Source organism: Adiantum capillus-veneris, chromosome 3 (genome assembly GCF_014529385.1).
Source record: "Adiantum capillus-veneris isolate H3 chromosome 3, ASM1452938v2, whole genome shotgun sequence".
Classification (NCBI taxonomy): Eukaryota; Viridiplantae; Streptophyta; class Polypodiopsida; order Polypodiales; family Pteridaceae; genus Adiantum; species Adiantum capillus-veneris.
In genome coordinates, this window is record NC_140933.1 from 30,013,107 (window position 1) to 30,037,650 (window position 24,544).

At 45.3% G+C, this 24,544-nt stretch overlaps 1 protein-coding gene across 4 annotated transcripts in view; it reads right to left on the bottom strand.

Annotated features, from left to right (window-relative positions):
* Positions 1-24,544, bottom strand: part of LOC147460676 (ABC1 family protein) — a 140,504-nt gene that overhangs the window by 50,130 nt on the left and 65,830 nt on the right. The window lies entirely within an intron of this gene.

Below are 24,544 nucleotides of genomic sequence, written 5' to 3' on the forward strand. Positions count from 1 at the left end.
TTCCGTGTTTTGTGTTGTGCCACGTGGCAAGCTGTACGGATTTCCGCAATTCATGCTGGCTGCTTTTGAGTTTGCAGCTTTTCATGTACTTGCTTTTGATTTTGAAGGCCATGGGCCTATAAATAAGAACTTGAGGGCCTCCTAAACTCGGTGTTCTGACAAGCAACTGAGCAAAGAGAGGACCCTCGGACTTTGTACTTTGCTCAATCTTTTGTATAAAATTAAATACCGAAAGGGGTGCTAGACTTTAGGGCCAATACCTCTGGGCACGGAACTACACCGGGCCGTGTCGACTCTATTTTTAAAGTGTGATAGAGTTGTGAAGTGTTTTAAGTGATTCTCCAGTGTGTGGTAACAAATTCCTTACTTGGGGTGCCCAAGTCTGTAACAGTGGTATCAGAGCTTCAGGCGTGTGCTTTTCTCAAAGCATACCGGTCTTACCAATAAGGAGACAGAGCACTTTGGCGCTTCCAAAGTTTACTCGAAATTGTATTAAGAATCTTTGTGTCCCGACCTTGGACTTATTAGGCACTCCCACCCTTACTTCATCGTGCATCGGGCGCGCTCCCATCTTCATCGCTCTGTCTTACACGGCGATAGCCATAAGGAATCCCAAACCACTTGCAAGAGACAAAGGAATTCGTTGTTTTTTTTTTTACCTTTTTTTGTGTTGCAGACTTTTAAAAATCTCTTCGATGGTTGAGAGTTTGGACATGCGACAGAAGACAAAGTCTATCCCCTCAACAAGCTCTACGCATTGACACGAACAGATTTTATATCCAACAACTTTGGAAAATTAGGGTTTCTACAGAAAATTTCAACATGTGTGGAATTAATGTTTTTGGAAGATCTTGTTATTTGTGTACAGATAACAGGTAAAAGAAGCGAGGAACTCGCATCTGTAAGCGTTGGAAGCATGGAGGTGGACATCCACTCTTGCAACGAGGTGAGCCATCTCCTTGAAATTTTGCCTGTTTTGCGAGTGAAATCGAGGATGAGATGGTGAGGACTTTCCATATGAAAGCAATTGGAAGCAATGACCGCTCAAGAATGAACCCGATCACAATTCAAGACAACAATCATGAATTTTGAATGACGATGATGACTAATGATGAATAATTGAATGAGATGACTGGATACTGTGGTGAGCGCATCAAGAGTTCCCGAGGGATGAGATGGCCACATAGGGATCTAAGTGCATCCAGGTTTCTATATCGATGAGACGACTAGACTGAATGATTGAAACACTCTGTTCACTATGAACTAAATGTGTGATTTGTGAACTAGAATTCCTGGAAATGAATCTGATTTTTGAGGGCTCACTCATGTGATTGTGTTTGAGTGCAGGATTGAGAGACGAAATGACTTCAACATTTCGGTCTTGAGAAATCTATGGACATGATTGGAATAAGAATTAGTTAATCCGACATCAGTGAGGTTTGCTGTGGATCTAGATGCGATTGCTAAATACGTTGCCAAGAATCATGGTCCTAGATCTGGATGGATTTTATGTGATATGACTTGAATGTGATGTGAATGTACAATGACTCTTGTTTTCGTGCAAGTGCTGGATTTGTGTCGTGTAGTGCGTCGGTACTTAGAGTCAGTGTCTACTGAAGTGCTTTATGGCTGATGTCTAATTTTTGCACACATACTCGAGGGTGATTACAATTCTTTCGAGAGGGGAGTATGTCACGAAGTGATGACATGGCATGACCACCCAAGACAGAAGCTGATGACACGGCAGGCAGTACCGACAGCTATACAGAACTCCTCAAATCGCGTTGACATGCTTAGGTGGCAGCAATACGGATTTTCGCGTTTTGCGTTAGGCCATGTGGCAAGTTGTACGTGATTCACGCTGGCTACTTTTGGGCCAAAGACCTTTTGAGTTTGTAGCTTTTCATGTACTTGCTTTTGATTTTGAAGGCCATGGGCCTATAAATAAGAGCTTGAAGGCCTCCTGAACTCAGTCTGCTGACGAGCAACTAAGCAGAGAGAGAACCCTCAGACTTTGTACTTTGCTCAAGCATTAATATAAAAATAAATACCAAAGGCGCGCCAGACTTTCGGGCCAATACCTCTCGACACGGAACTGCACCGGGCGTGTCGACAATGTTTTTAAAGTGTGATAAAGTCGTAAAGTGTTTTAAGTGATCCTCCCGTCAGAGTTACCGAGGAACGCCCCCTAGCCCCCGTTCCGGCGTTCCGAGGGGCAGTTCTCTTCCCGAACATTCCGGAACGTCAGAGCAAACCTGAACGGCCGTTCCGGAACGCCCCCGGAACGTTCCGGAACACCCCTCAAACGGCCAACGGCTACAAACAAATTTGGCAAAAATTGAAAAAATTGAAGTAAATGTTTGGGCTTCTTTTTGAAGTGTTCAAGGCCTCAAGGACTCATAAAATACACAACCCTCCCCCTTTCTCTCCACAAGCTAATCATTAAGGCTCAAGCTCTCTCCCTCTCACACTCTCAAGATCTCTCCCTCTCAAGACTCACTCTCTCAAGACTCAAGGAAGTGGCACTGAATTTAGAGAAGAGAGGGCTCATTTTCAGTTTTCTGTCACACAGGTTGAGAGCTATGGAGTGCTTCCTTTCCCTCTCATGTACAGTGCGGTGCCACAAGTGATGCCCTGCACGCTACGCACTGCTCTCTCTCTCCCCTATGGCAGTATGTTATGCCCCTCTAGTGGGCTTTTCATTTGACCAATGTACAGTTGTGCGGGTTCATGCGCGATTGCCGAGGCAAGAGCATCTTCCATAGGTACTGGATTAGCTAGCGGCTAATCCCCCGCAGGTACAGGTCATTCGGAGAAGTTTCACGTGCGAAATCTCGTCCGATTCAAAGGGCAAGTAGCCCTATAGGTGAGGGAGCTCGAGGACTTGCTACGGATGCGACCGGCACACAAAACGGAGCCCGAAACAGTGAATTACAGCCTGCTGTGTATTTTTGCAGGTTTAGGGTTTCGGCCCTAAACGGACCCTAATATCCCCAGGAGATTCGGGGACACGAGGGGACCGCTGTACAAGTGATCTGGCGCATTTTCGGGACAGAAAACAGAGAATTCAGCGTGCTGCAGATTCTCGCCAGGTTTTGCAAAGTGTCCGAATGCGACGGGAAAGTCATCCAATGCGTGGGGATACTGACAATGAAGCGTCCTAGTACGTTATGCTGCCGAACTCGGGCCAGAACATTTGGCCCCAAAGACTGGCGCCCCTTTCGGTATTTCTTTTTGTATTAATCTGTGTTCAAAGTACAAGAGTGTAGGCAGGCGCTCACTCTAAGACTCTGCGTCCAGATCATTTGAGTTTTGAGGCCCTGCCCACATATTTAAATGTTTACAAGGGATGCTAAAAGCAGAGCCCAAACGCTGAAAAGCAAAATAGCTCTCTCTCTCTCTCTCTCTCTCTCTCTCTCTCTCTCTCTCTCTCTCTCTCAAGCTAAGTTGAAATAAAGCAATTTCCAAAAAGCCCCGAGCGTAAAATAAAGCAGCAAAAGCTGCGCCAAATTCTGCCCCAAAAGCTACTGTAGAACAGTCCGCCAAAAGCACCGCAAAAACCGGGCCAGCCTGTACGGTCCTGCTACGTGTCAGCCAGTCCGCAGTTTTAGGGTTTACGTACTGCAGTGCCACGTCAACAATATTTAGCAGCGTCCCCATTTCAGCCACGTCATCATTCCAAAGGAGAGGTGTGTACTGTGTCCACCATGCCACGTCACTGGGTTGTGACATACCCCACTCTTGAAAGCATTGTAATCGCCCTCGATTACGCCTACAAAACAGACAGAAGCCATAAACTGTCTTAGTAGACACTGATTGTTAGTACCGACGCACTAGGTACACACATCTAGCACATGTACCAATCGACAGTCACATCACAGGACATCACTTGACATCTCAGGATATCACATGACAATCACATTCAACATTCATTCGGATCTCAGACCATGATTATCAGCAATGCAATTAGCAATCGCATCTACATCCATTCAAGACCTAATAGATGCCTGATTGACTAACCCCTATTGCAACCATGTCTATTCAAGATCATTCAGACCAAAATGCTGCAGTCATTTCGTCTATCAATTCTTGCACTTAAAAACAAGTCGAGAACAAATCAGTTTCATATTCGGGAATTCCATTTCATAAAGTCATACAGCAGAATATTGTCAGCTCTCAGTATCCCTGAAGCTCAAAGAGACATCAGTGACTTTAATATTCAAAAATCGAGGCATCTGTTGACAAAGGAGCGGAGTAACTCCCCTCTTGTGCAACCCACTGCACCAGATCTCCGGCCAAGCTGAATTCGGGGTTCCATTTGGAGTAGACTATGCTAAACCAAAAGCTTCAAGGTAAAATTTCACAATCTGAGGAGTATCTGCTAGGTCCTCCTTCTCCATCCACTTCGCATCCAATGCACGATAGTTCTTGAATTTAACCAAGAACCGCCTTCTCAATTTTACCCTTATTCTTTATGTCCTTATGTGCCAAAATCTATTCAGGAACAAGGATCTCCTCGTTTTCCTCTACTTTGGGTTGCTAATCAGGCTCCCTGTCTTCAGGCACATCACCTTTAAAAGGCTTCAAGAGACTCACATGAAAGGCATTGTGAAATCTCTAAGTGTCAAACAGTTTCAGTCGGAAGGAGACATCATTGATCTTTTCGAAGATCTAGAAAGGTTCGTAGTATCGCATACTAAGCTTTGGAAAAAGCCTCTCCTTTCCCTTCTTCTTTCTCAGGCGTGCCTTCTCAAAACGTAAAAGCACCCAATCATCCTCCTTCGATTTCAAATCCCGACGATCACGATCCGCTTCCTTTTTCTTTCTTTCCTGAGATTTCTGCAAAGCCTCGTGGACCTTGACAAAAGCAGTGTCTAAGTCGCGCGTGTACTGATCGGCTTCAAAAATCTTATCTTTCGTGCTTAGGAAGGGTGGAACCTTCGCATCACCTTCAATAATCTGAAATGGCGCCTTCCCCGTCGAAGATTGTACCGTGTTGTTGTAGGCAAATTCCACCAAAGGTAGATACTTTTCCCATCGAGATTTGTGATTTGAGATGTAAGACTTCAATAAATCTAAAACCGCTGATTTCGTAATCTCAGATTGCCCGTCAGTCTGCGGGTGGAAAGATGACGAGAATTGCAACCACGTGCCATAGTTCTCCAAAATTGCATTCCAAAACATACTCGTAAATCTGGGGTCCCTGTCGGAGACAATTGTCTCAGGCATGCCATGTAATCTGAAAATCTGGGCCACAACCAGTCTTGCTAAGTGATCCTGCTTGACTGTTTGCTTCACTGGAATGAAATGAGCTTGTGCTAAATCTGTCAATAACAGTCTAGATACCATCGTGACCACTCTGTGTTCTCGGGAGATAAAAAATGAAATCCATTGCAATACTTTCCCAGGGGCGGGTGGGTATGGGCAAAGGCTGTAACAATCCCTGTGCTTTATGCCTGTCAAACTTGACCTTCTGGCATACCAAGCAACTACGCAAACTCGTCCAAATTCTTCTTGAGTCTCGGCCAAAAGAAGTATCTCTACCCCTTGCAAGGTGGTAGCAATGCCGCGGTGACTCGTAAAAGGAGGAAAGTGGCATTCGGTCATAACATTTTCCCTTAACAGCTGTGTAACACACAACATGGTTTTCCTCATCAAGTAGCCATCCCGAATAGAATATTCCGCTACTGTTTCCCCATCTAGTATCAGTGTGAAAATGTCTACAAAATCTGTATTCGTGGGATATTGATCGACTATATCCTTGAAGCTCCTACGATGTATCGCGGAAATAGCTAGAATCAATGGCTTCCGAGACAAAGCATCTACCACCAAATTCTTCTGTCCCTGCACATGGACAGTCTGGAAGTGAAACTGTGACAAGATGTTTGTCCACCGTATCTGCTTTTCCGATAGCTGCCTTTGTGACAAGAAGTAGCGTAAACTCTGCTGGTCTGTGAAGACAGTAAATTCCGCTCCGAGTAGGTAGTGCCGCCACTGAGTAAGAGCATGGATAACTGCCAAAAGCTCTTTCTCATAAATCTGTGCTGTCAATTCTGGCCTTGAGAACAATCGGCTCTCGTAAGCAATGACATGGCCTTCTTGCATTAAGACCGCACCTAGACTACGACCACAAGCATCACAATATACTTCAAATGACTTCTGTAAGTCCGGCAAAGCCAAAACGGGTCCTCTAGTCAATTTCTCTTTGAAAGTCTGAAAGGCACTCACCTCTGTGGGTCCCCACAGAGGTGACTGCCCACGAGAAAGGGACTTCTTTCTGTGTCAAAACATGCAAAGGAGAGACAACCTCTGCAAACTTTCTAATGAACCGACTGTAGTACGAGCACAATTTCAAGAAGCTTCTAACTTCATGGACATTCTTCAAATCGGGCCAATCACGGATAGTCTCTATCTTGGCCGGATCCATTTGCACTCGCGTTGTGCTGACACAATGTGTCCCAAAAAGTGTATCTCTGGTAGGAAAAATTCACTTTTCTTCGTATTAAGCACTAACTTGTGATCTCGTAATGCCTGAAAGACTTGAAGCACATGGTCTCTATGTTCTATCTCATCCTTGGCGAAAACATGATGTCGTCATAGAAAGTGCCAACAAATAGTCCATACTCTCCAAAAATCCTGTCCATCATCCGGTTAAATGTCGCAAGAGCATCGGTTAAGCCAAAAGGCATCACCAAAAACTCAAATAACCCAAAAGTCCTTCAAAAGGCTGTCTTGTAGACGTCTCCCGGCGCTATTCGGATCTGATGATATCCACTTTTCAAGTCAATCCTGCTAAAGCACGAGGATCCCTAAAGCGGTCAAGTATATCATCAATTCTAGAAATCGGAAATCTGTTCTTGATGGTGATTTTGTTGAGAGCTCTATAATCGATGCACATTCTCCAAGATCCGTCTTTCTTCAAAACCAACAACAGAGGAGAGCAGTACGGTGAAGTATTAGGCTGGACAAGACCCTTTTCCAAGGGTCTTTCACTTGGTTCATAATCTCTTCGTTCTAGGCTCGGCTCACACGGTAAGGTCGCCGGTTCGGTGGTGTGCTTCCAGGTATCAGATCAATGGTATGATCTTTAGAGCGAGCGGGTGGTAACTCGCCTGGCAGGCCCTCTGAGAAGCAATAGGCATGAGAGTGGAGAAAATCTTGGCGTTCTTTATCAAGTTTAGACATATTTGTCCTATCCTCATCACTCAACTCTTTCAAACAGATCGAGTAAACAAACAAATTGGATTTTATTAATTTAGAAATGGCCAAGCCGATACAATAGGGACAGACTCGCCCTTAAGTTTTACATCGAGTACAATGGTTCTGCCCTTCTCTGTGGTCAAAGTCGCTTTCCTCGCTCGATAGTCGACCGCAGCGTTGTTCTCGTGGTACCAGGGAATTCCCAAGAGGACATCACAACCTTCCAAAGGCATTATGTAGAAGTCCTCATGCCCCAAATACCCCTGACAATGCAACCGAAGTTTGCCAATGACAGGTGTAATGGCTACGTCCCTGCCGGGTGCCGCTAGGACTGTCTCTGCAAGTGGTCTCATCCGATCGGGAATGATCTCGAGCCGTGCCGCCAATTCCGGTGAAATGAAGTTGGCCTTGGCTCCTCCATGAAAGAAGATCAGGGCTTCTTGGTCTTTCACTTTGCCCCAAGCTCGGCAAAGTTCTCTACTCTCGTCCATCGTGCTGGGATCAGTACCCACGCAATCTGGATCCAGTCCTATTTTTATCTTGCCTTCTTCCACTATCGTCAGTTGCTCTCAAACTCTCAGGCCTTTCGTCGTCCTTGTCATTTTGTTCTTTCTGTACCTTTTTAGGGCACTTCGCGGAGATATGCCCAATTTCCCCGCATCCAAAGCACTTCCCCTCCTTTATGTAGTGAGTCCTCTCTAGAAGAGTATGTTTGGGTCGTGCATCCTTTTCTTTCTGTTCTGGGTTACTCTTTCTCTTTCTACTTTCATTTTTCGAAGTTTGTTCGGCTCTTTGGGTCATGATCTCATCTGTGGGGTAGGCAGACTGCCACAGTGAATGGCAAAACCCCGTTTCGCATGACTCATCAACTCCTGAATGGAAGCTGACTTTTGTTCTAAGCAGTGATCTCGGATCTTTGTAGGAAGACCCAAGGTAAACTGCTCAATCTGTTCCTTGAACGAGATCTTCTTAAATGAAGAGGTGGATAGAAAAGAGCTTGAGAATCTCTCGCAATAAGCCTCCACTGTATCCTTCTTGGTCATCCGAAGATGGTTTCAAGCAGTTCGTATGTCAGGTTCATACTCTCGAGTCAGCCATGAAGAAATAAAAATCCTTTTGAATTTCAGCCATTTAATTGGCGCTGCCTTGTTTAATAGAAGCGCGGACCACCAAGTTCGAGCATTCCGCTTAAAGTAAGAGGCAGCTCGTGTTCTGAGTAACGTCCTACTGAGAAAGCTATGTCAAACTGCTGTATAAAAGACAAAGCCTTTGAAGCATCTCTATAACGAGAAAACGTGTCAAATTTAATTGACTGTCTACCTTCCTTAAACTCTCGGACTTTCTTGCTTTTGTCTTCTAGAAAGTCATACTGGTTGGCTTTATAATTTTTTTTCTTCTTTGCGTAAAAGCTGCTGTCATCAGTGTCCGAACTGTCTGAAGACGAGTCCTATGTAGAACTGTCAACCACGGGGCGAGATTTAGGTTTCTTTGCCTTTTTCTTGCCCTTCCCGAAGCTTTGCTTTTTGCTTTGCTTTTTACCTTTTCTGTCTTCTTCGCTCGAGTCAGATGAGCTAGAAGAACTGTCAGAAGAAGAAGAACTGGGTACTGCTCTTCTTTTGCTTTCTTGCCGATTCAAAAGTAGACTGACGACCCAAATAACCCGGGAAGTCAGCGCCTTTCTTCTGCTTCTTGTCGTGCTTTTTAGATTTGTTTTGCGCGTCAAAAAACTGACAATTCGTGCATCAACTTCCTCTAGCAATTCTTGCTCTGTGTACAATCTGGGAGTAGGAGGTTTCTTGAGAGCCGGTTTGAGGGGTGGTTTTGTGGTCTGCCGCCACTGTGAGTGCACCTCGTCGAAAGAGGTCACGCTCATATATTTTGCAAATTTTGGGCCCTTCACAAAATTAAGCTTCACCTTTGTTGTTGCCGATCAATCGTCGACGCTCCATCTCTTCGAGCTCCGCCTGAGTAGGCCGAGGCGGGCCGTACTCCTCGCGTGAATCTTCGTTGTGATCTCTTCCCGCATCTCCGGATGCAGAGGAGGTCGACTGATCTTTGCCTAAAGCCATAAGTGCTGCGTAGAAAGGATCGGATTTCCCGTAGAAGAGAAATCGGCCGTGCTTTGATACCACTGTAACAGACTTGGACACTTTAAGTCGAGAATCTACCATGACACCACAAATAATTCAATTCAAAACAGTTCACAATTCACAATTGATTCGACACCGGTCCGGCGGAGTTCCGTGCCTAGAGATATTGGCCCCAAAGATTGGCGCCCCTTTCGGTATTTCTTTTTGTATTAATCTGTGTTCAAAGTACAAGAGTATAGGCAAGCACTCACTCTCAGACTCTGCGTCGAGATGCTCTGAGTTGTGAGGCCCTGCCCACATATTTAAATGTTTACAAGGGATGCTAAAAGCAAAGCCCGAAACCTGCAAATCAAAAGCTCTCTCTCTCTCTCTCTCTCTCTCTCTCTCTCTCTCTCTCTCTCTCTCTCTCTCTCTCTCTCTCTCTCTCTCTCTCTCTCTCTCTCTCTCTCAAGCTAAGTAGAAATAAAGCAATTTCCAAAAAGCCCCCAGCGTAAAATAAAGCAGCAAAAGCTGCGCCAAATTCTGCCCCAAAAGCTACGCAAAACAGCCTGCCAAAAGCGCCGCAAAATCCGGGCCAGCCTGTACGGTCCTGCCACGTGTCAGCCAGTCTGCAATTTTAGGGTTTTCGTACTCAGTGCACGTCAGCAATATTTAGCAACGTCCCCATTTCAGCCACGTCATCATTCCAAAGGGGAGAGGTGTGTACTGTGTCTACCATGCCACATCACTGGGTTGTGACAGTGGCCCTTGCCCAATCATGTAACATGGCTAATATTTGGAAGGGATAAGCACCTCCCCCTGTGGAGCCTCGGGAAAAAAAAACTACGAACTCCAATCAATGGCGGAGGGAGCCACAAGTAGAAGAGGATTTGTACGCTTCATCTTGCACACTCTTGTCATACTGATCTAATTGTGAAGGCAAACAATGACCTTAGCAAGGACTATACATATCCAAACCCAGGGTTTTATCGAAAGCGAGCCGTCAGTTATGGGTCCACATCAGCTTCCTCAAGGTGGACCTACTCCCTGCAAAGTATAGGCCTCCCTACTTGCATCCAGAGTGATGGTTGCTTCGGAGATAGTTCCACCTTATCAAGGCTTCCCCTCGTACAGTCCTGGTCCACTGTCCGCGGATTTCTTACACTCAGCTCTTATACCAATCGATGAGCAGACAAGGAACGGTGATAAGAGTGAGGACATATACTTCTGCTTCAGCTTAGGCTTTGTCTCTGACTTCCACTTTAAACTCACTGTACTGCAGAAAATTCAGAGACTGTGTTCGAAACTCACTCAAACTTAGTACCTCCAAGAGCTTGCCTCGACGCTATCATACCACTTGATAGGGTTGTACGGAAGCGTAACACTCTCGAATAGACATAGCTAGGGAAAGTGTGAGTGTTGCAGAGAAGAAGAGTGAGAGATAAGATAAGGTTATGCACGCATGATTACCTGAACAATCCTTGTCAAATAAAAATGATTTTATTAAGTTGCTCCAACTTATGGGTTCCTTTCCTTCAAGGCGGAGGGGAAACAAGGCAGTTAAAACAATGCCAAACACTCAAATCGCGTAAAAGATGCTGACGTGGTAGGCTGTACGGATGTCCGCAAAACGTGTTGGCTGTTGACGTGGCACTGTGTACAAAATTCCGATTTGCGCGACAGCTTTTGCAGTGCTAGCTTGTGAGACCTGAAGCTTTTTATGAACCGCTTTCAGAAGGCCATGGGCCTATAAATTGTAACTAGGGCCTCTCTTTTCCCTCAGTTTTGCTTGGGATGTCACGTGCACATCTAGCCCTATGTGTACGTGGACAAGCTACTTCATGGAAAAGGTTAGGTTCAATTCAGTTTAGTTCAATTAGATTAGGAAGTGATATGGCACTTTTGTGAGTCTGTTTGCAGACCGTGCATGTCTAGACACTTAGATTACGTGCGTATCCTCTGGTTGCACACAACATGATCGTCAGATTTTCATCAGAACCCATCAGGAGCATTTTTACAGTGCATAGTGTCACCAGCGTGTGACTACTATTTATCCTTTTTATTGATTTCTTCCTTATTATTTATTTACTTTCACTTTTTGGAAACGCCCCTCGGGAAATCTAATTGCCCTGCATTGCATAGCTAGTGAGGAATTGTCCAGAGGGAGTCCAGGCCTGAGGGCAAGAGAGCACTAAGGTTGGACAAGGACTATGGTTAGCCAAAGTGGGGTCATTGACTAGCCAAAGTGGAATCCTTTGCTACATAGGCTACATTTCAGTTTTTGATGTGGCTGCAGTGTACAAAGAGGGTCGGATGCCCTAGAAAGATACAATGACAGCATCTCCTAAAATTTAGGGAACTGCTATTTTGGGACCTGAAAATGTATTCGCGTCATTACCTCCGGAATGACAAGGGGAACATTTTATTACCTGCCGCGAAGTCAACTGGGCAACCGGTCAAGATATTTTTAAGCGGCGAACCCGAAACGGGAAAATGCTTGTAAATGCGCCAAGTGCCACATTTCTGTGCACTTACCTCCTCAAGGAAGAAGTGGCGCTGAATTTGAAGAGAGGAGGGCTCATTTGCAGTTTCGGTCACAGGTTAAGAGCTATAGAGTGCTTCCTTTCCCTCTTATGTACATTGCGGTGCCAGGAGTGATGCCCTGCACGCTACGCACTGCCCTCTCTCTCCCCTATGGCAGTATGTTATGCCCCTCTAGTGCGCTTTTCAATGACCCATGTACATTTGTGTGGGTTCATGCGGGATTGCCGAGGCAAGAGCCTCTTGCACATGTACTGGATTAGCTAGCGGCTAATCCCCCGCAGGTACAGGTGAATTCGGAGAGGTTTCACGCCAGAAATCTCGTCCGATTCAAAGGGCAAGTAGCCCTAGAGGTGTGGGAGCTCGAGGACTTGCTACGGATGCGACCGGCACGCGAAACGGAGCGAAACAAAAAATTACAACCTGCTGTGTATTTTTGCAGGTTTAGGGTTTTGGCCCTAAACGGACCCTAATACCCCCAAGAGGTTTAGGGACGCGAGGGGACCGCTGTACAGGTGATCTGGTGCATTTTCGGGGCTGAAAACAGAGAATTCAGCATGCTGCAGATTCTCACCAAGTTTTGCAAAGTGTCCGTATATGCGTCGGGAAAGTCATTCAATGCTTGTGCGGGGCAGCTTGTAGGGAACCACAGCGTTTATTCCCTCTTTTAAACAATAAAGAAATACCGAAAGGGGCGCCTAAGTTAGGGGCCAATCTGGTGTCGGTCTTCTCATACAGGTGCAATCTAGCAACCTGTATCCCTCTCCCCTTTGTCGTGTCTTGAAAGTACAGGTAAAGTGGGCGACAAATTCAATGGGTGAAAGCAAATAATGTTTAAGTCTAAGGTCTACCACCCTTTTGAAAGTACAGGCCGGTTTCATGGTTCCATCGCCGGGATTAAATCACTTTTTCCCATAGAAGTGAGCCTTGGTTAGTTTGGGCTTGAAGACACAGGGGATCATAGACCAGACATAAGAAATTGCAATTATGGCTCACAGACCAGATGATGTGACTGAAGAGGTTTCCTCCTCACAGGGTCAATAGACACATGAAGTGAGTGAGTCCTCAAGACCACCACAGAGGGATGATGATATATTCAGGACCCAGTTGGCTACTGCTGTGGCTATGTTCACACAAGTAATGCAGAACCCGAGGTTTTTAGCCTTTCTGCAACCTCCTCTTCCGTCTTAGCAAGTTGGGTCACTGGATCATATTCAAAGTGGGAGCAGTATTTGCTATTGGTGGAGTATGCATACAATAATACAGTGCATTCATCAACTGGCAAGGCACCTTTTGAGACAGTTGAAGGTGGCAAGAAAGTCCCTCCCATATTGCATACAAAGGACAAGATATTTGAGCACATAAGTATATTCAGGACATGGATGAAATGTACAAGAAGGTCAAAGTGGCCTTAGAAAAGACTCAGGCAAAGCAAAAGAAAGCAACTGATCGTCACCGTCGTGAAGTGGTATTTTCACTTGGTGATTGGGTGCTTCTACGCTTTGAAAAGGCAAGGTTAAAGAAGATAAAGGGCAAGGAAAGACTGTTTCCAAAGCTCAACATGCGTTACTATGGGCCTTTTCAAGTATGCGACATAATCAATGATGTTGCATATAGGCTGAAATTGGCTGAGAGTTGGAAGATTCACAATGCGTTTCATGTGAGTCTTCTCAGACCCTATGTGGGTGATGTGCCAAAAGATATGCCAACTGAAGATCAGCCGGAAGTCGAGGAACTTGACGAGATCTTGGTCCCGGAACAGATTTTGGCACATAAAGAAAGAAAAGTGAAAGGCAAGGTTGCTAGGCGTTACTTGGTGAAGTTCAGAAACTATCCACCAATGGATGCTAAGTGGATGGAAGAAGGTGAACTTGCAGAGTCACCAACTGTGTTATCACTTTACCTTGAAGCCTTCGATTTGCAACCTACCTTGACCCCTTGAGTTTCAAAACTACATGGATTGTCAGTGTGACAATGGCTTCTGAAAAGAAATGATATACATGTTGTTTAAAGTGAGCTCAAATGAAGTACATGTTACATAAATGTACAGATTGTCAGTTTGGCAATTGCTCTTACGGAATGTCCAAAAGTTTGGTTAGTGCTATAGAAGTGAGTATTTCTTGTCAGTTTGTCAAGATTACAGTAATTGCTTCTATTAAAGAGTACATGTGTAACTGCATTCTTAAACTGTCGGTTTGGGTATGCTCGAAAGTGTTACTGGATCCAACGTGTACTAAAAGACAGTGGCAATCTGTGTAGCTACCATTTTGTCATTGGAAAGTTAATGACTCAAAGCAATGGTAGAGTGCGAAGCTACCACTATGTCATTGGGACAGGGTTCGCACGTAGGCAATACATGTGTCAACGAGGTGTTGAATACACCAGGGTTGACAATGAGCATGTATGTGTCGTACATGTGTCGACAGGTGTGCGCACACCTAAGTGTTGATTGTGAGAATGTACGACATAGATGCAAACGAGGACGTTTGAGATTTCAAGAGGGGGGTTTGTCACCAGCGTGTGACTACTATCTATCCTTTTTGTTGATTTCTTTCTTATTATTTATTCACTTTCACTTTTTGGAAAGACCCCTCTGCAAATCTAACTGCCCTGCATTGCATAGCTAGTGTGGAACTGTTCAGAGGGAGTCCACGCCCGAGGGCAAGAGAGCACTAAGGTTGGACAAGGACTATGGTTAGCCAAAGTGGGGTCATTGACTAGCCAAAGTGGAATCCTTTGCTACAGAGGCTACTTTTGAGTTCTTGGTGTGGCTGCAATGTACAAAGAGAGTCAGATGACCTAGAAAGATACAATGGCAGCATCTCCTAAAATTTAGGGAACTGTTATTTTGGGACCTGAAAATGTGTTCGCGTCATTACCTCCGGAATGACAAGGGGAACAGTTTATTACTCTGCCATGAAGTCAATTGGGCAACCGCTCGGGAGATTTTTAGGCGGCAATCCCGAAACGGGAAATAGCCTGTAAATGTGCAAGGTGGCACATTTCTGTGCACTTTCCTCATGCAGGAAGAAGTGGCGCTGAATTTAGAGAAGAGAGGGCTCATTTTCAGTTTTCTGTCACAGGTTGAGAGCTATGGAGTGCTTCCTTTCCCTCTCATGTACATTGCCGTGCCAGGAGTGATGCCCTGCACGCTACGCACTGCTCTCTCTCTCCCCTATGGTAGTATGTTATGCCTCTCTAGTGGGCTTTTCAATTGACCAATGTACAGTTGTGCGGGTTCATGCGCAATTGCCGAGGCAAGAGCCTCTTGCACAGGTACTGGATTAGCTAGCGGCTAATCCCCGGCAGGTACAGGTGATTCGGAGAGGTTTCACATGCAAAATCTCGTCAGATTCAAAGGGCAAGTAGCCCTACAGGTGCGGGAGCTCGAGGACTTGCTACGGATGCGACCGGCACGCAAAACGGAGCACAAAACAGTTAATTACAGCCTGCTGTGTATTTTTGCAGGTTTAGGGTTTGGGCCCTAAACGGACCCTAATACCCCCAAGAGGTTCGGGGACGCGAGGGGACCGCTGTACAGGTTATCTGGCGCATTTTCGGGGCAGTAAACAGAGAATTCAGCGTGCTGCAGATTCTCGCCAGGTTTTGCAAAGTGTCCGAATGCGTCGGGAAAGTCATCCAATGCGTGGGGATACTGACTGTGAAGGGTCCTAGTACAGTAATGCTCCCGAAATCGGGCCAGAACATTTGAAATTCAGCCAAGATTGTGCGGGGCAGCTTGTAGGGAACCACAGCTTTTATTCCCTCTTTTAAAGATTAAAGAAATTCCGAAAGGGGCGCCTATTTAGGGGCCAATCTGGTGTTGGTCTTCTCATACAGGTGCAATCTAGCAACCTGTATCCCTTTCCCCTTTGTTGTGTCTTGAAAGTACAGGTAAAGTGGGCGACAAATTAAATGGGTGAAAGCAAATACGGTTTAAGTCTAAGGTCTACCGCCCTTTTTGGATTAAACAGGCCGGTTTCAGAGAGAGTTCGAGAGCAGCTGAGGAACGTGGAAGAAAAGGCAAGATGAAAGCAGGATTGGTTCTAGATTGCATGGGTACTGACCCAAGCACGATTGATGAAAGTACAGAACTTTGCCGAGCTTGGGACAAAGTGGAAAGTCAAGAAGCCCTGATTTTCTTTGATGGAGGAGCCAAGGTCAACTTCATTTCACCTGAATTGGCGGCGTGGCTCGAGATTACACCCGATCGAATGGGACCACAAGCAGAGGCACTTCTAGTAGCACCCGAACGAGACATAGCCATTACACCTGTCATTGGCAAACTTCGGTTGCATTGTCAGGGGAATTTGGGGCACTAGGACTTTTACATAATGCGCTTGGAAGGTTGTGACGTCCTCCTAGGAGTCCCTTGGTATCATAAGAACAACGCCATGGTTGATTATCGAGCAAAGAAAGCGCCTTTGACAAATGAAAAGGGCTGAAAAATTGTACTTTGTGAAACTGAAGGGCGAGTCTGTCCCTATTGTATCGGCTTCGGCCGTTTCCAAATTAATAAAATCCAGTCTGTTTGTTTACTCGATCTATTTGCCGATTGCTTTTCTGAGGGCCTGCCAAGCGAGTTGCCACCATCTCGTCTTGAGGATCATACCATTGATCTGATACCCGGAAGCACACCATCGAACCGGCCACCTTACCGTGTGAGCCGAGCCCAGAATGAAGAGATAAGGAAAAAAGTGAAAGACCTCTTGGAAAAGGGTCTTATCGAGCCGAGTACTTCACCCTACTGCTCTCCGGTGTTGTTACTTTTAAAGAAAGACGGATCTTGGAGAATGTGTATTGATTATAGAGCTCTCAACAAAATCACCATCATGAACAGATTTCCGATTCCGAGGATTGATGATATTCTTGACCGATTACACGGATCCTCTTGTTTCAATAGGATCGATTTGAAAAGCGGATATCATCAAATCCGAATCACGCCGAGAGATGTCTACAAGACAGCTTTTCGAACGAGCTTCGGTTTATATGAATTTTTGGTGATGCCTTTTGGCCTTACCAATTCTCAGCGACATTCAACCGAATGATGGATAGGATTTTCAGAGAGTACAGATCTTTTGTTGGCACTTTCTTAAATGACATAATAGTCTTCTCCAAGGATGACACAAAACATAGACACCATCTGCTACAAGTCTTTGAAGCATTCCGAGATCACAAGTTAATAATCAATGCCAAGAAGAGTGGAATTTTCTTACCGGAGATACATTTTTTGGGGCACGTCGTCTCAGCAGCAAGAGTACAGATGGACCCGGCCAAAATTGACACTATACGTGATTGACCCGATTTGAAGAATGTCCATGAAGTTATAAGCTTTTTGGGCTTATGTTCTTACTACCGGCGGTTCATTAGAAAGTTTACAAAGGTCGCTTCCACTTTGCATATTCTGACACAGAAAGGTCCATTTCTCGTGGGAACCCACAGAGGTGACTGCCTTTCAGACTTTGAAAGAGAGATCGACTACGACATCAGTTTTAACTTTGCCGGATTTGCAAAAGTCATTCGAAGTATATTGTGATGCTTGTGGTCGTGGTCTGGGTGCGGTCTTAATGCAAGAAGGCCATGTCGTTGCCTATGAGAGCTGATTGTTTTCAAGGCCGGAATTGACAACGCAGATTTATGAGAAAGAGCTTTTGGCAGTTATCCAAGCTCTTACTCACTGGAGACATTACCTACTCGGGCCCGATTTTACAATCTTTACTGATCATCACAGTTTACGCTACTTCTTGTCACAGAAGCATCTTTCGAAAAAGCAAATGCGGTGGGCTAACATCTTGTCACAGTTTCACTTCCAAATTGTCCATGTACAACGACAGAAGAACTTGGTGGCAGATGCTTTGTCCCAGAAGCCGTTAGTCTTGGCTATTTCTGCGATTCATCATAATAGCTTCGAGGACATGGTCGATCAATACGCCACAGATCCAAATTTTCTGGATGTATTCACTCGAATATAGAAAGGGGAGGTAGTAGCGGGATATTCCATATGGGATGGCTACTTGATGAAAAAAAAGATGTTGTGCGTTACATAGCCGTTGAGGGAAAAGGTTCTAACTGAATGCCATTATCCACCGTTTACGGGTCACCGTGGCATTGACACCACCTTGAAAGGTGTGGAGCGTTACTTCTTTTGGCCGAGACTCAAGAAGGATGTGGAGGACTATGTACGCAGTTGCTTGGTATGCCAGAAGGTCAAATTTGACAGGCATAAAGCACAGGGATTGTTAGAGCCTTTACCCGTTCCCACTCGCCCCTGGGAAAGTATTGCTATGGATCTCATTTTTTATCTCCAGAAGACCCAAAGTGGACACGATGGTATCTGGACTGTTATTGACGCATTTAGCAAGCAAGCTCATTTCATTCCAGTGAAGAAAACTGTCAAGCCAGACCATTTAGCGAGATTGTTCATTGCCCAGATATTCAGATTACTTGGCATGCCTGAGACAATAGTCTCAGAGTTCCCTGATTTACGAGTTTGTTTTGGAAGGCTATTCGGGAGAACATTGGCACACGGTTGCAGTTCTTGTCATCTTTCCACCTGCACACAGATGGGCAATCTGAGATTGCAAATTCAGTTGTACTGGATTTATTGAAGTCTTGTATTTCTGATCAGAAGACTCATTGGGAAAAAAAATTGCCCTTGGTGGAATTTGCCTACAATAACACGATCCACTCTTCGACGGGGAAGACGTCATTTAAGATTATTGAAGATGCTACAAAGGTTCCACCCTTCCTTAGCACGAAACATAAGATTTATGAAGCCGACCAATACACGAGGGACTTGGACACTGCTTTTGCCAAGTTCCGGGAGGCTTTAGCGAAATCTCAGGAAAGACACAAGAAGGCAACAGATCGACACCGTCGCAATTTGAAATTAAAGGAAGACCATTGGTACTATTATGTTTTGAGAAGGCACACCCAAGAAAGAAAAGAGAAAGGAGCTGCTTTTTCCAAAGCTCAGCATGAGAAACTATGGACCTTTCACATAAATGATATCTCCTTTAGATTGAAGCTGCCCGATACTTGGAGAATTCACAATGCTTTTCATGTGAGTCTCTTGACGCCTTTTAAAGGCGTGTACCCGATGATGGGGAGCCAGATGAGTAACCCAGAGTGGAAGAAAGCGAGGAGATACTCGTTCCAAAACAGACATTGGCACACAAAGATAGAAAGATTAAAGGTAAAGTGATTAGGCGGTTCTTTACCTTGAAGCATTCGGTTTAGTATAGTCTACTTTGATAGAACCCCGATTTCAACATGGCGAATCTAGTGCAACGGACTTCCACAAGAGCGGAGTTGTTCCGCTCCTTTGCCAACAGATTACCCCGATTTTTTATATAGAGTCACTGATGTCCCTTTGGGTTACAAGGATATTGCTGAGCTGACAGTATGTTGCTGTATGACTTTATGAACTTGAATTTCCGAAAATGAAGATGATACTGATTTGATTTGTACTTGACTTCTTTGAGTGCAGGAACAGAAAGACGAAATGACTGCAGCATTTCGGTCTCATAAATCTCTATAGAGATGATTGCAATTAGGATTAGTTAATCCGGCATTTGTGAGGTCTTGACTGGATCTAGATGCGATTAATAAATACGTTGCCGATTAATCATGGTTTGAGATTTGGAATGAATTTGAATGTAATTTGTCATGTGATATCCTGTGATGTCAAGTGATGTCTTGTGATGTCCGGTGATGTGACTGTCGATTGATACATGTGCTAGATGTGGAGTTTCGACTCCGAATACAGACAGAAAAAGGATTGAGAGCTCATCTCTCGAATTTCCCCTCACAAGAAGGAACAACCATCGAGTCTAAGAATTAGAACGGAGGGGTTTTCTTCGGTTCTTGTGCTTGTAAAAGATTCTCCCTAATAAAGGATTCTCTCTATGGGGTTTTCTCCAGTTCTTGTGCTTGTAAAAGATTCTCCCTAATAAAGGATTCTCTCTAAGGGGGGGGGACCAGCCCATCTTCTGGTCCCAAATACTGTGTCGAACTTCTCCCTCAACTCTGTTTAGTTGAAAGATTATTTATTTTTCATCTTGTTAATTAGTGTTTCAAGCCATCAAGAACAGCCCAGTGTCTTCATCAACTGCATGTCAGCCCCAGCGTTTTGCACGTTGCAGGTCAGCCAAGCGTTAGCAAATTCTCTAGCGTTTTGCAGCAGATACCATCACCAGCCCTGGCGTTTCGGGAACAGCAGATCAGCCCTAGTGTTTGCAATTTCTTGGCGACAGAACATCCTTTTGCATCAGCGTTTTGCATTTGCAGCAGATAGATTCTCTAGCGTTTTGCAACAGATACCATCACCAGCCCTAGCGTTTCGGGAACAGCAGATCAGCCCTAGTGTTTGCAATTTCTTGGCGACAGAACATCCTTCTGCATCAGCGTTTTACATTTGCAGCAGATAGATTCCGCACCGCAACCCCCAAACCTCGCAGATCTCACATTCCTACACAGCAAATCCCCGCCACACGGTCAAATCAGCAAGCGTTTGCAGATTCAGCCCGCTATTCGTAGATTTCAACATCTGCGTTTTCAACGACGCTATGTCGTCGCCACATCGTCGTCATCGCCGTCATCACCGACACAGTGTCAGAATTCAGCAAATACAAGATTTGCAGATTTCAGCCCCTAGCATTTTGAGTTTTCAGCCCGTCTCATCGTCGGCAAGTCCATTGCATTTAGACCATTGTACGAGGATTGTGCAATCAATAGCATAGACCTCTCTCGCCATAGAGAGTGGAGCCCTTGGAAGAGGGTTTGACAACATTCTGGTGTCGTATTCTTCTCTCTCTTTCTCTCAGTCTAAACACGTTCATTCACAGTGTTATTCACTTTGTTTGTGATCATTTGCACTCTCCCACTAAAGGCATCGAAGCATCTCCCTTCCGTAAGTAAAAGGAACTCTTGAGCAAGTTCGGAGACTTATCTTGAGCAAAGTTCAACATTCACTTCCGCTACACCTTACATTGGTATCAGAGCTTTGGCAGTGTTCTGTATCACTCAAGGAAAGAACCACAAGATTTTTTTTGCTTGTTGCAGTCGCACTTAACCCAAGTCCACTTCGGCGTGTCGATTCCCAATCGTGTTTTTGAAGAGTGACAGGAAACTCAAGAAAGAAGGGCTTGTCCAGCCTTTTCACTCATTGAGAGCGGACCATGCACTTCGGGGCCGGCCACCAATCGACGTGAGGTGGGAAATAATAACCTTGGTGTGAGCGCAAGACCGCCAAGGGGTGCGCCCACGGGAAAGAGAAGAGCTCGCGTAAGAGAAGATCCTTCTCTGACACAGATTGCAAGCTAAAGAAGAACCTCAAGAACTCAAGACCCTCGAGAACTCAAGACACCCAAGAACCAAAGAACCACAAGAACCTAAGTTCCTCGTGAATTGTCCAAGACACATCCAACCCTATGTGCCCGTGGAGAAGCTACAGCATGATCAAGGTTCAGTCAGTCCAGTCAATCTAGATTTAGAAGCGATCTGGCACTTTTGTGAGTCTATTCGTAGACCGTGCATGCCCAATCACTTAGTGTAGATGCATATCCTCTGGTTGCACATAGCATGATCATAAGCATTCCTATCAGAATCCCTCAGGGAAATTTTCCAGTGCATTTAGCCTATTTTACCTATTTTTGACATTTTTCACTTATTATTTTTAAGTGACTTTTGTTGGAAAGTAGGTAGGGCAAATTGAGTAAGTTTGTATATAAGCAAACCTAGACTAGCACTAATTGGCAGAAGAGGTAGCAGGAGCACCTTGCTCAACAGGCAACTTCCCAGCAAGACCAACCCCGCGACTACTCTGGCGTTTTCTCCACAGAAGACCTAGCATTTTTGCATCAGATCAGCCTTGGCGATTTGTGCACAGCAGATCAGCCCCGGCATCGTCAAGACACAGCGGATCAGCCTAGCGTTTTGCTTTTGCAGAACAACCGGCGGCAGCAGAGAAGATTTTCAGCCCTAGCGTTTTTGCATCTGCATCATACCCTAGCGTTTTGCAGACTCTTCGCGACCGAATCAGCCCTAGACTCAGCGTTTTCAGTTTTTAGCAGTCGAACATTGCAGAACAAGTCCCGAACCTCGCAGATCTCACCTTCCCGCAGCAGATCCTCGCCGCACGGTTAGGTCCCGCGAAGTTTGCGGATTCAGCCCGGAAAACGCAGATTTCAGCATCTGCGTTTTCAGTGCATCGTCGTCGTATCGTCGTCATCGACATCGTCACCGACATAGAGTCAAAATTCAGCAGATAAAGATCGCAGATTTCAGCCCATAGCGTTTTTGGACAGCAGATCAAAGATTGCAGATTTCAGCCCTTAGGTTGGTGTCGTCGTCCCCGTCGTCATCGCCGACATAGCCTAGACTTGCATCAGTCTCATGCATACCGTTTGTACCAGTTTGTGCAATCATAAGTAGACCACTCTCACCGACGAGACTGGGGCCTTCGGAGGAGGGTTTTACAACGTGTCTAGTGTCGTATCTCTGTTCTCTCTCTATCTCTCAGTCTCATACACTTGCACGCACAATGTCCATTCACTTTGTTTGTGGTCATAGCATTCTCTCATTAAGAACGGAAGGCTCTCCCTTCCATAAGAACCGAAGCCTTCAATGTATGGTCATCACCCAAAGCGGAATGGATACTTCGCATGGAGGTGGCGAAGAAGAATTTTCCCCACCAGAAGGTTTTTCCGACCCTTCCCCTTCCCCATCTATGCCAAGGATTGCACCAAATCCTATGGAGGCTTTGGTCAAGACGATGATGGACATGATGATGCGACAAGAAGCGCAACGCGCTCACGCTCGTGAGCCTGAGCAAAAGCGCTTGGCGGCCAAAGAAAGAATGGTAGCCTTTGAGCGTGAGCGCGAGCAAGCGCGCTTGGCGGCCGAGAAAGAAAGGCAGAATTGGATCGCGAGCGCAAAGAAAGAAAGGCCGAATTGGATCACGAGTGCGAAGAAAGATGGTTAGCCTTCAAGCGTGAGCGCGAGCAAGCGCGCTTGGCGGCCGAAGATAGACGAGCAGCCTTGGAGTTAGAGCCTGAGGCACAAAGAGACCAACGCATGCAAGAGTTGGTCCTACAGGTACTTACCTCAAACCTCGAGCCGGTCAAAGATGTTGGTGGTTCATCAAGTGGCACAAGCCGAGATTCGGACTCCAACAACCCCGTCACAGAGAAGTTGACATTGAGTAAGTATGACGGTAACATGGCTGCTAATGTTATTCATTCTTGGTTGCATCAATTTAATGCTTATTTTGCGACAACTAAGAAGATAGAGAATAGCAAAGTTTTGACGACTGCCATGTATTTTGCCGGTCATGCCATTAATTGGTATCAAGCATGGCAAGAGGAGCAATTGGCCGCACACCTAGAGGAGGCCGAGGTAGGCATGCCTCTTTCTTTCAGTTGGGCCAACTTCCAAGACAAGCTCAAGGCGCGATTCTTGCCACCTCAGTACCTAGTGCGGTTGAAGGAACATTGGGGCAATCTCAAGCAAAATGGTACTCTAGTCATGTCTTTTTCTAACCGTGTTTTGCAGCTTGGCACCCAATTACGCAAATCGGATGAGAAGCGCAAAGAGGCTTTCATTTTTGGGTTGGACGACTATATCAGGTTTGATGTCGAAGTCTTCAACCCCGTAGATCTCAACAAGGCGGTAGGAATTGCTCTCGCACAGGAGAAGAAGCACAATAAGGGAAAGCCTAAGGAGACTAAGACTTCGCAAAGTACCTCTCAGACTTCGCAGAACCCCCAGAACGGTTGATGTGTTATTCACGATTCAACAGGTGTCCTTCCACAGAAAATTTGTAGTATCTCCTCTTTCAGGATGTGAAATGCTTTTAGGCATTCGATGGTTTCGTGAACATAACCCCCTCATTGATTGGGCAGCCAATACTTTCACTTTCAATGCCAAAAGTGACTCTCCCATTGTCATTCGTGGGGAGGAAGTTGTTCATTCTTCATCTCTCATTTCTAATGTGCAGACAAAGCTTGAAAAGAATCGGGAGAAGCAGACTCTCTCAATCTTGTCTTCTCCAAAGCACGACACATATGTTTTGCATGATAAAGATGTGATTATTCACAATGATGATGATTTGCAGGATACAGATGATTGTTCACAAGGATGATGGTTTAGTTGATCCTTTTTCTAGAGAAGCTAACCTCATTGCACATTCGCTCAATCACGAAGAACTGATCTTGGCTCTCAAGTCAAGATCTAAGGAACCCCCGCAAGAAGTATTGTGCATGCGCATGATTAGTCAGTACACATTGTTCGAGAGTTTCATTCGTGAAGGTTTCCTGTATTTTAGTCACCGTCTTTATGTTTTCCCTTTTCTTAGGCAAGCCATATTGTACGATGAACACGATTCACTCATGAATGAGCACGGATGTATGCGGATTATTCATGCAAAGATGAAATGTTTGCATTCAAGGAATTCACATTCCATGTCTCTTCCTTGGCATGACACAGTATCCGAAAGAGCACAAGAAGGATTGAGCATCAAGCATCGGCATTTCCATTGTGATTTGCCACAGTCGCTAGATTTAGATCAAAAAGTCAAGATTTGATCTCACGGTTTGCGTGTGTTTGATGAACATTTTGGCACTCCGTCACTTTGTTCGTCTGCATTACATGCACAGTTTTTTCGAAAGGATAGTCATTTTCCAGTCACTCTACATGGAATGGGTATGTTGATGTGTTTGTGTTGAAAGTGGTTT